Source organism: Larus michahellis, chromosome 3 (assembly GCF_964199755.1).
Source record: "Larus michahellis chromosome 3, bLarMic1.1, whole genome shotgun sequence".
NCBI classification, from domain to species: Eukaryota; Metazoa; Chordata; class Aves; order Charadriiformes; family Laridae; genus Larus; species Larus michahellis.
This window is the reverse complement of record NC_133898.1, coordinates 8,598,264-8,608,969: the sequence shown is the minus strand read 5'-3', so window position 1 is coordinate 8,608,969 and position 10,706 is coordinate 8,598,264.

Below are 10,706 nucleotides of genomic sequence, written 5' to 3'. Positions count from 1 at the left end.
AATCTCCAACTCTTTTCTTTTGTTTGTGAGATATTCTCAGATTTATTTGAAAGGATTTGTGAACTTCTTTGCCATTTCCCTCCCAAAATAACTTACGAGAAGCTTGCCGTTAACGTTTCGTTATTTAATTTAGTACACTGCATTGTGTAAATTGTTTACAAAAATTAATCATTACTTTTTCCATCCCAAGATTGGTTACTTAGACTAGATCTGCAAAGGTCAAGTTAGGAACTTTACACAGAAATGAGAAATGTTTCAGCCAGTGTTAGTGTAGTCCTATATAGAATGGTCTTGTGAACCTTACAGAAAAAGGATCACCCTGCGCTGGCAGGGGGGTTGGACTAGATGATCTCCAGAGGTCCCTTCCAACCCTCTGATTCTATGATTCTATGATCACAGGAGAAGAGATCAGACAGCAGGAGGCACATGTTTTGGTGTGGGACCATAAGCTCAGGATGAAAAGAGACAAGCAGTAGAGCTGCGTACGCAGCTGCTAAAGAAATGAAATCCTGATTCATCCAGCACCTTTCTGGTTGCTGCATCGTATATTGCTAATCACACTGTACATGCTCTTGCTGCTTCATGCACATGCAGGAAGAATGGATGCAAAGGCACTGCAAACAGGCCTGAATTTTAAAGTCAGCCTGATACCACCTGCTCAGGAGTGGAGAACAGGGTCAGGATGTGGACAGCCAGCTGGCACTTTTTGGAGAAGCATTTAGACTGACCTTAGACTAATTTAATAACACCTTGACAACTGGCACCTCTAGGACCAAGGGAAGAGAGCCATGAATTACAGCCACTCGTTCTCCTTCCTCAGAGTTTGTAAATGGAGGATATCACCCCGTATTTCTTATGTAGAAGTACCCTTTAAAGACAGCATTATTTCTACATTTAGAGCTTATTCTGGAACTCTCTTAACTAGTGCCTGAATACAGTTCAAATCCAGTCCCAATGCTGACATTTGTGCATGCTTCTATCCAGTATTTTCTCAGGCAAAACTCCATTGGCTTTGAGAAAGGTTTTGCTTGAGCAAGAACATCAGGTTTGACCTTTCAATTGCACAGTGACAATTAATAACAGCTCAAAATAGATATTTTTCTCTTTTTTTTTTAAGCACAATACAAAAATCCCAGTCTATTACAGAACGTTTGCTGCCACTGAACCTCTCTTCTCCCAAAACCAACAGAAATAAACTTTTTTTCCAAAGCTGCTTCGACATCCCTTGAAGAACCTCTACAGAGTTCAAGAGTTATTAAATCAGCACCTTTCTGAGTGTCCATGCATGCATCCAATTCAGCAGCACAGTCAGAAGTCTCTGATTCCCAGATATAAATGCAGCCTAAACCAGCTATACATACAAGTACTTCTGTGGCAGAGCGGGAGTGAGAGCTCAGCTCCCACCCAGTCCCCTATCCGTTAGTAAATGTTTTTTTCCCCTTTCGACCTTAAGACAAGCAAGGGAGATGATGTGGTTGGGAGTGCAGTCTAATTTATCGCCTCTGTAAATCTTGTGAATTGCTATCTAAACAACTATTCTGTAAAGCAAACCCTTTGACTGATTGGTCCCATGTGTCATCGGGCCAGGTCAGACAGGTATCTCTTCACTTATTCCATGCATGTGAGAGAGAGGCCAGCATAAATCTCATGCCAAATCTATGTTTATTTAATTAGACTATTAACTACATGTGACAACAAAACCTGCCACTGAAAGAAGGAAGGTGACTTTATACTGTGGAGGAGACCAGGTGAGAAACTGTAAGTTTATGAGCTAGTCCATCATTTCATTCCATTCATTCATCCATTCACACTTTTTTATTTTTAATTTCTGACATTTGAGTCAGAGCACCATTTTCCAAAACAGCCTGAAGCTCCCTCATCTTTCCAGTGGTTGGAGAAGAAATACTGAAGTATGCCCAGATTACCCTGCTTAGCCCGGTGTTTGCCTACACAGTTGAACAAGAGGCACTTGACTTGCTCTTTCAGTCTTGACTGCTGTTGAGGCCCGGGTAAAGTCTTGTCCCCTTGGAAGACAAAAGGAAAATTCCCACTAGTTTCATCAGAACCTAGGTTTCCCTCCTCGTATGTCCTAGCTAAGAAAAGGAAGCAGTTCCGAGTTGTTTGGGGGTTTTTTTCTTTCTACTGACACGTAAGACTTAGAGTGACTCTTGTCACTTAGAGGCATTCAAAGTCTTAATTTTGGAGCCTGCCTCTTTTACCAAAAACATTGCCAGGCAGTTTGGAAGCTGTAGCCTAACAAGGAACAGTAAATCATGAATTTGTAAATCATGAATTTAGATCGACTACTCTAGTCATCAACTTGTGGGGAAAATAAGTGCCCACATGATGCTTCAGTCAGTACTAGAATTGTGCTGCGTCGTGACTTAATTACAGAGTGTGATGCTGTATGGAAAAGCAGATCTCTTCCAGTTCTCTTTGAGTATGTTTCTGGTGAAGTGCACACAGAACAGAAATCTCCTGTTTTAACATTTCTATTAGTTCTAACACAGAGCTCATACAAGCACGACATGTCCCTCCTGGTTCGCCTTGCAGATCAATGGGAATTTGCCATGCTCTCCCTAGCTTGCTAATATTTTCTTTGGAGTGTGGATAAACCTCAGATGAGAACTCTACTCATGCTTGGATCTATTTCCTTGAGATGGATGCTACATTACTCGGGAAAAAGAAGCTGAACTTGTAGATGAAGTGCTGTCCAACACCTCAAGCACTGCTGGTAAAATACCTGGTTCTACTGTGCTTTTTAATGCTATTTACTTGATCTCTCTCTTTTACGGTACCATGTTTCAGTAGCACCTGAGTATGCTGATGCATAAAATTGACAAAAATTGAAAGCGCGCACAGTGTCCATAAAAGATTGGTTTCTATCCACCTTGTCTTTGGGAGCTAAGAACTCTGCTTTGACATAATGTTTTTGATTTAATGGCTTTTTTGTTGTTATTTAGTATGAGGTAGATTGGGTTTTGGCAGGGTTGGAGAATCTTGAGATAGGACACTGTCAGTATGGTTTTACTTTCACAAGTTTTTCAAAGAGGAAGATTTTGTAGTGTTTCCCACTGATGGTCAGGCCCTTTACTGCCTTTTGAAGACCTTGCATGGTCAGATCCTTTTGCCAAATAATAGTTTATTGTTCATCTCTCGTTCCACAGGAATGTGGCTGTAATTGTCTTTATTGCTTCAAAACGAGCCCTGTGGGTCCAGAACTTAAAACAGAGATGGTTGTTCCCTATTGTGCCTAACATCGCTTAGAGTAGCTACCACAAGTGTGCATACTTAACTGTGTCAGCACTTAGCACAGAACTCTAGATATCGTACCCTCTAGTTACTTCTGTAGTGACATCATTAATATTTTTCAAATCTGATCAATTTAATTTGGTAATTTCCATCTCCTTTTGCAAATGTTTTAGACCACGCTGCACTACAACAGCTAGCTGACAGGGGAAGAAAGGGTTTTTGAGTGCTAATGAGTGCTACAGTGAGGAGAGGCTTACCGGACTGATGGAGTTAGAGAAAACATGGAGACCCTAAAATACTGCTAAATCAACATCCAGTCTGAAATGTTCTTCTGTACTCTTCTACTTTCCATTCCAGACTATGTTCATCTTTATGCTTACTGTCATACTATCTTTTAATCTTTTACCAGTTCATTGTAAATCTTGATATCATTATAACAACAGAACTGAATCACGCTAAGGCACACATCTTGACAGGACTGAAAGCTACAAACCAGGAAGTCTTTAAGTCAATAGCTCAGAAAGTATCGCACAGAGGCCCTAATAACTACTGAGCTGTAGAATTACCAGTTTTGCCAAAAGCAACAGATTTCCTTCTGATCTCAGAGCAACTGTTTCCACACAAATCACATGTGGAGACATTTTATAGGGGTTATGTTATCTATGCCTCTTCTGTTTTCTCCTTGCATAGATTCTTGTATTTTGACACTACTTCTCCTCCCATATAAATGACCTTGTAAATGAAATTTATAGCTTCACAACTGGGGTCAGATCAGTACAGTTTGTTCTAGTTTGGAATATAGAATAGGAAGGAGTGTTCTTAATGGTTTTAGGACAGACATTACTTCTTGGGAATGGAAACAGACTCCACCGATCACTAGAACAACAAACTGGGAATTGGGAATCCCTTGTTTCATCTTGGCTGGCTGTGTGAACAAATCATGAAGTCTTTCTGTGGCTCCAGTTCACCCATCAGTAAAGAGGAAATCTGATCATTCCTGTCTACTTCAGAGGGAACTGATCTGCTCTAAGCACTGACATATTGACATAGAAATGACTATAAGCACATAAATCTAGGTCTCGGTGGTAAATGGTAAAAGTTAAATCAACTCATTGTTCAGGAGAATCACTCCAAGCCCAACACTCCTACCATACCCTGAGCATGTTAATTCTTACCGACACAGTATTTATCAGATACGTCTTTGGAGCTGGCAGGCACTTTGCTTTATTACCGTATGCATAATATGCTTTATCCATTTCCTACAGTGAACACAATGAATGCTGCAGATATCATGGTATTGTTCACTGTCAGAAATGGAAAAATAGTGGTAATAAAAGATTATGGCAACCACTGTACATGTGCCAATGTGTAAAGGCTTCAGGAGGACAGACAGAACATTTGTCCAACTCTTCCTGAAAAGATGATTTGCCAGGCTTTAAATTTCCATCATGTCACCACTTAAAGATGCCTAATTTCATATATTGCTATTGGGTGTATACACTATTCATCACCGGCAAGTTATAAAACAATCAAATGATGTATCAGACTGTATAGTCACTATGCAGAGAGAACTGTCGAAATAAAGGGAGCATGAGAAGCCAAGACCTACTAGCAAAGACAGACAGAAACTGCACGGGTAGTTTTGTCGCTGCTAGTTACAAATCATGATTATGGCAGCTTCATAAAAAGCTGAACATGTTTTTTTCTCTGCATCTTTCCCACCGCTGTTCCCACCCCAGACTATTTTGGCTGCCATTTTCCTGCTAAAGGAGGCAAAGTTTAGTAAGCAGGACACAAGACCAGGAGTCAGCACACTTGGGCTTTACTCTTGGCTGTTCCAGTGACCTGCTGTTTGACCTTTTCCATCATCCCATGGAAACAAATAGCACCTTTGTGTGTCTTTATTTTTGTTCCTACACTCTGCAAGTCCTATGAGCAGAGCTGTCCCTACATGTCCAGGGTGTAATTCATAACAAATCTCCAGTCTTGGTCACGGCCTCGACATCCTCAAATACTAAAATAAACCAAATAATTGTTGCTAAATGTCAAAAAATGCACTCTCAGAGAAACCAAATGGTTGGCAGCAGATGCTGTACAAAAGTGTCATTCTTTCCATTTTCACTTCCTCTCGCTCTCTTTCAACTTTCAAATTTATATGTTAATCCTACAAATATTAATCCAAAAAGTAAGAGTCATTCATTGCTCATCTTTTGGGCCTAATACTGGTGCAGTCTTTACTCGGGTAGTCTATCTATTTTCTAAATTAGTAGTTGCTTTTTTGAAGACCCCATCCTGACCAATGGTTAACAGATCATGCAGTTCACACTGACATAGGACAGGAAAAAAAATTTAAAAAAAAAAAGAAGAGAGAGCAGCCCAGTACCTTATAGCCTTTTGCATGTTATTCTCCTACTTTCTTCTGCTAGGCTTCTTTGGATCTTGTTTTCAACACCTGGGAATAAAAAAATGAAACACTTAAAACCTGTCTAAACAGAGTGGCCAAAATAATGAGAAAGTGATACCACATGACCCATTGGAAAATTAAGTTTTGTGAAGGCTACACTGTAAAGCTCAAATCTGTCCCTAGTACATATCCTGCAACATGACGGGACTTCCAGACTGTCTACGTTGTAGGAAGATGTTCATCCTGCACTCCAAGCCAGCGTCAGTTTAGTACGCATTTGGAGGAAAAATGAAGTCTTTGTTGCCATTATGATTTTTGTCATTAAATCTGATAGAAGTCTAGACATGTTATAAATAACCGGGAGGAAAGCAACAGGCAGAATACAGTTAGAACAGTCAAAAGCTGTGTGATATACATTGATTATCCATACCCCTCTACAGTTTCATCACAGTGAATATAAATAATGCATTTGTGTATGTCCATGTTTGGAAAATGTAGTTAAACAATACAGACTATAATTTATCTAGTAATAAATAGTTGTGAGTATATATATTATCCTATTTATGTTTGGAGACTCCAAATAAAAATAACGAGTAAATTTTTCCAAACCTACAATAAAAAAAGAAGCCCTTGTTCTCTTGAATGTGTAACAATGGTATAACCCAAACTTAACCAAAGTGCCAGACTCTGGGATCTATTGAAAACTATATCCAAATGAGCAAGCTTGAGTCCTTCCATAGCATAGAGAGCGTGGCAGCAGCACTAGCACCCTGATCCTTAGAGACTGCTTTACAGTTCACTCTTGGCTAAAGCTGCTCTAGAAACAAACAGGGCTGAAGGCATCTGAAAACTTACTGTTCCTCAGCAGTGAGGTCATCTCTTACATTCAATCAGCCAGTAGGTAAATTGTATAACAGGGGAATCCAAGTTGAAATATTCGAACTGCCAAGGATTATGAATGCTTTGTTTTGCTTTGGAAACAAATGCACAGTAGAGACCAGAGTCACAGTGCAAGGAAGACATAACAAAGGCTTTGTTTGTAAGGGGATGGAACCACTGCTCTCTGGTCAGGGATGAGGCTGGCTGATGTGTTTTCCATAATAGTCAACTGAACAATCTCAGCACTCAATCCCGGCCAAATACTAATCTGCTGAATTGATTACATTTGGGGTTTCAAATTAAAATTACCATCTGTAACTCAAGTGTGGTAAACAGCACAGAACATGTGACAAGAGAAAAGAAGCACCTCATGAAAAGGTGGGCAAATTCCACTTGGTTTGAGGAGAACTGTGACACTGCCCACTGAACATTTCTTGCTGAGCAAAAAGCACAACAGCTTAATGAGGTTATTTGTTAAAAAACCCTCTGTTCACCTCAGTAATGGTCTGTGCAGCCCAGGTCTGGAAATGTAGTTGGTTTGACCAAAGTGATACTATCAACTGAACAAAGCCAAATTTCATAGGAAAAATGCCATGGTAGCCAGAAATAATACACATACACACACAGAAGAAAATCCCAGCGTGGGTTTTGGGTTTTTTTATTTTGTTTTGTTTTTAAGGTTTCTGTTCTCACAATCATAAATATTTTCCGGCAACAAAAGCTGATTCAATGTTGCAGCTATGCAGTTTGAGGTGGGTGAAATCCCGGGCCACTAAAACCAGGGTATCTGGACTTCTGCAGGCCCACCATGTCACCCAGCATCCCTGGTCCATAAAGCTGCTGGTGGTGACTCTATGTCTAATTCCTATTATTTCAAGCAAGCCTGAATTAACTTTTTTTCTCTTTCATTACAACTCTTATACAAGTGCTCTCTTCATCTGAAAACAGCAAGTCTATTCATCTCCAGTTCAATAAACCTGCAAGGTATGAATGCCAGTTGGTTACCCGCTTTGTACTTTCAGTTTGACTTCTGCCAAACCATGTGTTTGACATGATTTCTGCACTGAGATGGAAGTGGGTCTGGGCTTAGCGGAAACATGTCACATTGCATATGCACACAGCAGTGCAAATTACCTGCAGAATGATGTTGGGTAAAACTGGCCTAAAAAATTTTTTCGAGAACAAGTCTGTTACCAGTGATGCATTTTTATTAACCTTGTTTTGTCCAAGTGTCTGCAAATCCTATGGGTGAATGTTTGAATTCATTTTTCTAATGAGGGTATCATACAAGTGATCCTGTTTTACAGATCCCAGAAGTCATAAGAGTCTTAGGAACTACCCAGATAGGGTCTTCTAACCCTCCCATGATATCATTGTTTCCAGTTCATATTTCTTATTACAAATCAAAATAAATAGGGTGGGACCCCAGTCATGCTAGGTGTTGTACAGAGTGTCCATGCTTACAGTCCCCTGTGTAAAAAATGAGGCACTGGCTAAGAACTGGTCATAAAGTCTCCTCGTACAGTCAAAGGAGATGGGCAGGTTCACATGACAACTCATCCCATCCCATGGCTCGGCTCTGTAGGTGCTCATCTCTCTTTGCTCCCCAGGAAGAGAGTAACTTCGACAAAAAGGTTAACTTCAGTTTTTTAGGGGTTTAGTGATGATTAGTGCTAGATAAGGCTAGATAACGTTTAAGGCTAACAAAAAGGCTTCCTATCCTCATATTGCAAATGAGAACAAGTAAGGCTAAAAAAAACATCAGTCACTTGCTCAGAGTCACATAAAAGGTTAGTAGAAAAGATAAAAGTTAAAACTCAAATGTTTTTCAGTTCAGCCCTTCCTTCCTCATGGTGGCAGTAGGCAGGAAAAGAGGTTCTCACTGCTTTCCAATAAGCAAAAGTGAAAATACATAATTGATTTATTTCACACTTTGTGCTTCCTGACCATTTCTCTGTGAAAAGAACACTGTCCCTGTTGTGTTTTTTTTTTCCTGACCTAAGTCAAAGACGTAGAAATTTAGGCCACTTTTCCTGTTTCCTTGGCATTTATTCCTAGAGACATTGTCTATGTTGTTAATTTCACTATGGCCCGATTCATCAACTGAGATCAGTGCAAGACTTGCAACCAACTTGAATTAACTCAGTATGAAGTCTTAGACATAACTGTTCCAATGCAGAAAGACAACAGAAATCCTATCGGCACTTTCAGGGAAGGAGAGGGTTAAGGTTTTTTCCAAGCCTATAATGTGAACATAATCTTTCACACAAGATTTCGGTTTCATTAACTCCCACTTCCCAAATTAGATCTTTGTTCTTTTCAGAAATAGAAATAATATTTTTAAAATTATGTTTCTTCTATCTGTTCAGCTGAGGCATCAGCACAGAAAGAGCAGGAGCAGAAAGACCTTTGCAGAAAAGTCCCTGAACGAGCATTTGGTTCACTGCCTGGAGACCGTGAGCCAAGTTATTTTTAATGATGAATTATTACAAATAAAATGGCACCTAAAACTGACCATTTGGCAAATAAAGCATCAGTAACACGAGAGCTCATGAAATTACCGAAATGGTGTTGAAACCAACACTTACTGATAACAAAAGCTAAGCAGAAAAGAATACATTTCTCAAATTTTCCAAAAACCTACCTACTTGCTTAGGCGGGCCATCCAAAAACCTGTTAGAAGCAAGATCTGACTTTCTACTTCAAGACGTCAATCCACGACATCCCAGACCTCCGATCTCACACCAAAGTACACACGGATTGGGAGACTCTCGAGGCTTAAGAGAACAATTGTGAATGCCACAGCAGATTCAGAGGAACCCTGGTGAGAGAGCATTGCACAAACATCAGAATCGCTGCAGGCTCTTACATTTGACATTCACACTGGCAGGAAAAGCCCGCAAGTTTAGCTCTGACTCCCCGGTATGATGAAGTGGCCTACATCAACACCAAATCCAGTTTATATTCCGTCCTTTAGGACTCGAAAGCCATTTAAAAATAAAATAAGATAAATTTGGCCATGTTAAATGTCAGTGAGATATGCTTAAAAAGAAATATTTATCCAATAATGGCAAATCCATGCTAAAGTCTAAACCCCAAATATTTTAAATTACATTTTAAAAATAGTATTAATATATATATTTATTGCCAAATTCGAACAGAAAGTTAAACAGTGAGTAGATCGATGACTGTAACCAAAACTTACTGAAATTAGAGCTAACTTCTGATAGCAGGACCTCTTCTACAAAAACCAGAAGAAATATCGTCCTAATTCTTGTCCATTTAATCAGTTCTCTAAAATGACTACTTCATTCAGAATCAGTAAAGAGACTGGGATTTGAAAAAGAAGGAAACTCTCTGTTCCTCTCATGATCCATGCATGAACAGGAAAGCTTGGTTTCCTCGTAGCTATAAATAAAAGATAATTATGAGAGGATGATGCCTAATAATTCTAAAATGTTGAAGAACAAGATAACCAGAAGCCGAACTTTTAATTTCTTGACTTTTGTGTTTAACAGGTTAGTTTTACATGCAAAGTACCTTCAGATAAAAAAAATATTTTCCTATGTAATCAGGAACATTACAATATTTTAAACAACTACCAAAACATTTTGATGGTCTTTTTGTGCATTATAGTTTAATTCCAAATTTTATCTAAATACAGTCCAGAATGATGAACAAGCGAATACTAGGCAGCTAGTAAAATGAAATATATTCTTCATCCTTTTCTACTATAATTCAAATTCTAGCAATTTTTGATAGTTAGGAGTCCTAACTTTATTATTACATAATTTCCTATATACCTTATTATATACATATTCTATACTTATGTATATGCGTTATATAAATATATACTTATATACATCATTTCTTATATACATGAGAAATTACTACATGATTTCTTAAATATACACATAGGGAAAATACTATAGCAAAAAAGGTCATACCAAGGAAAAACTTCAGTAGAAATATACCAGTGAACATCAAATTTTCAAAAATTTTAAAGTACCTCTAAGACGAGGCTGAAGTGGATTATTCAACAGATTGTTTATATGAGGACTTCATCACTGATCATATTTAAAGACAGAAAGAATATCTCTGCCACCCGCTGCTTTTCCAGCAAGCAGCATGGACTTGCCGGTGCACCCCTGCATTTTTCTGCCTTCTCAAC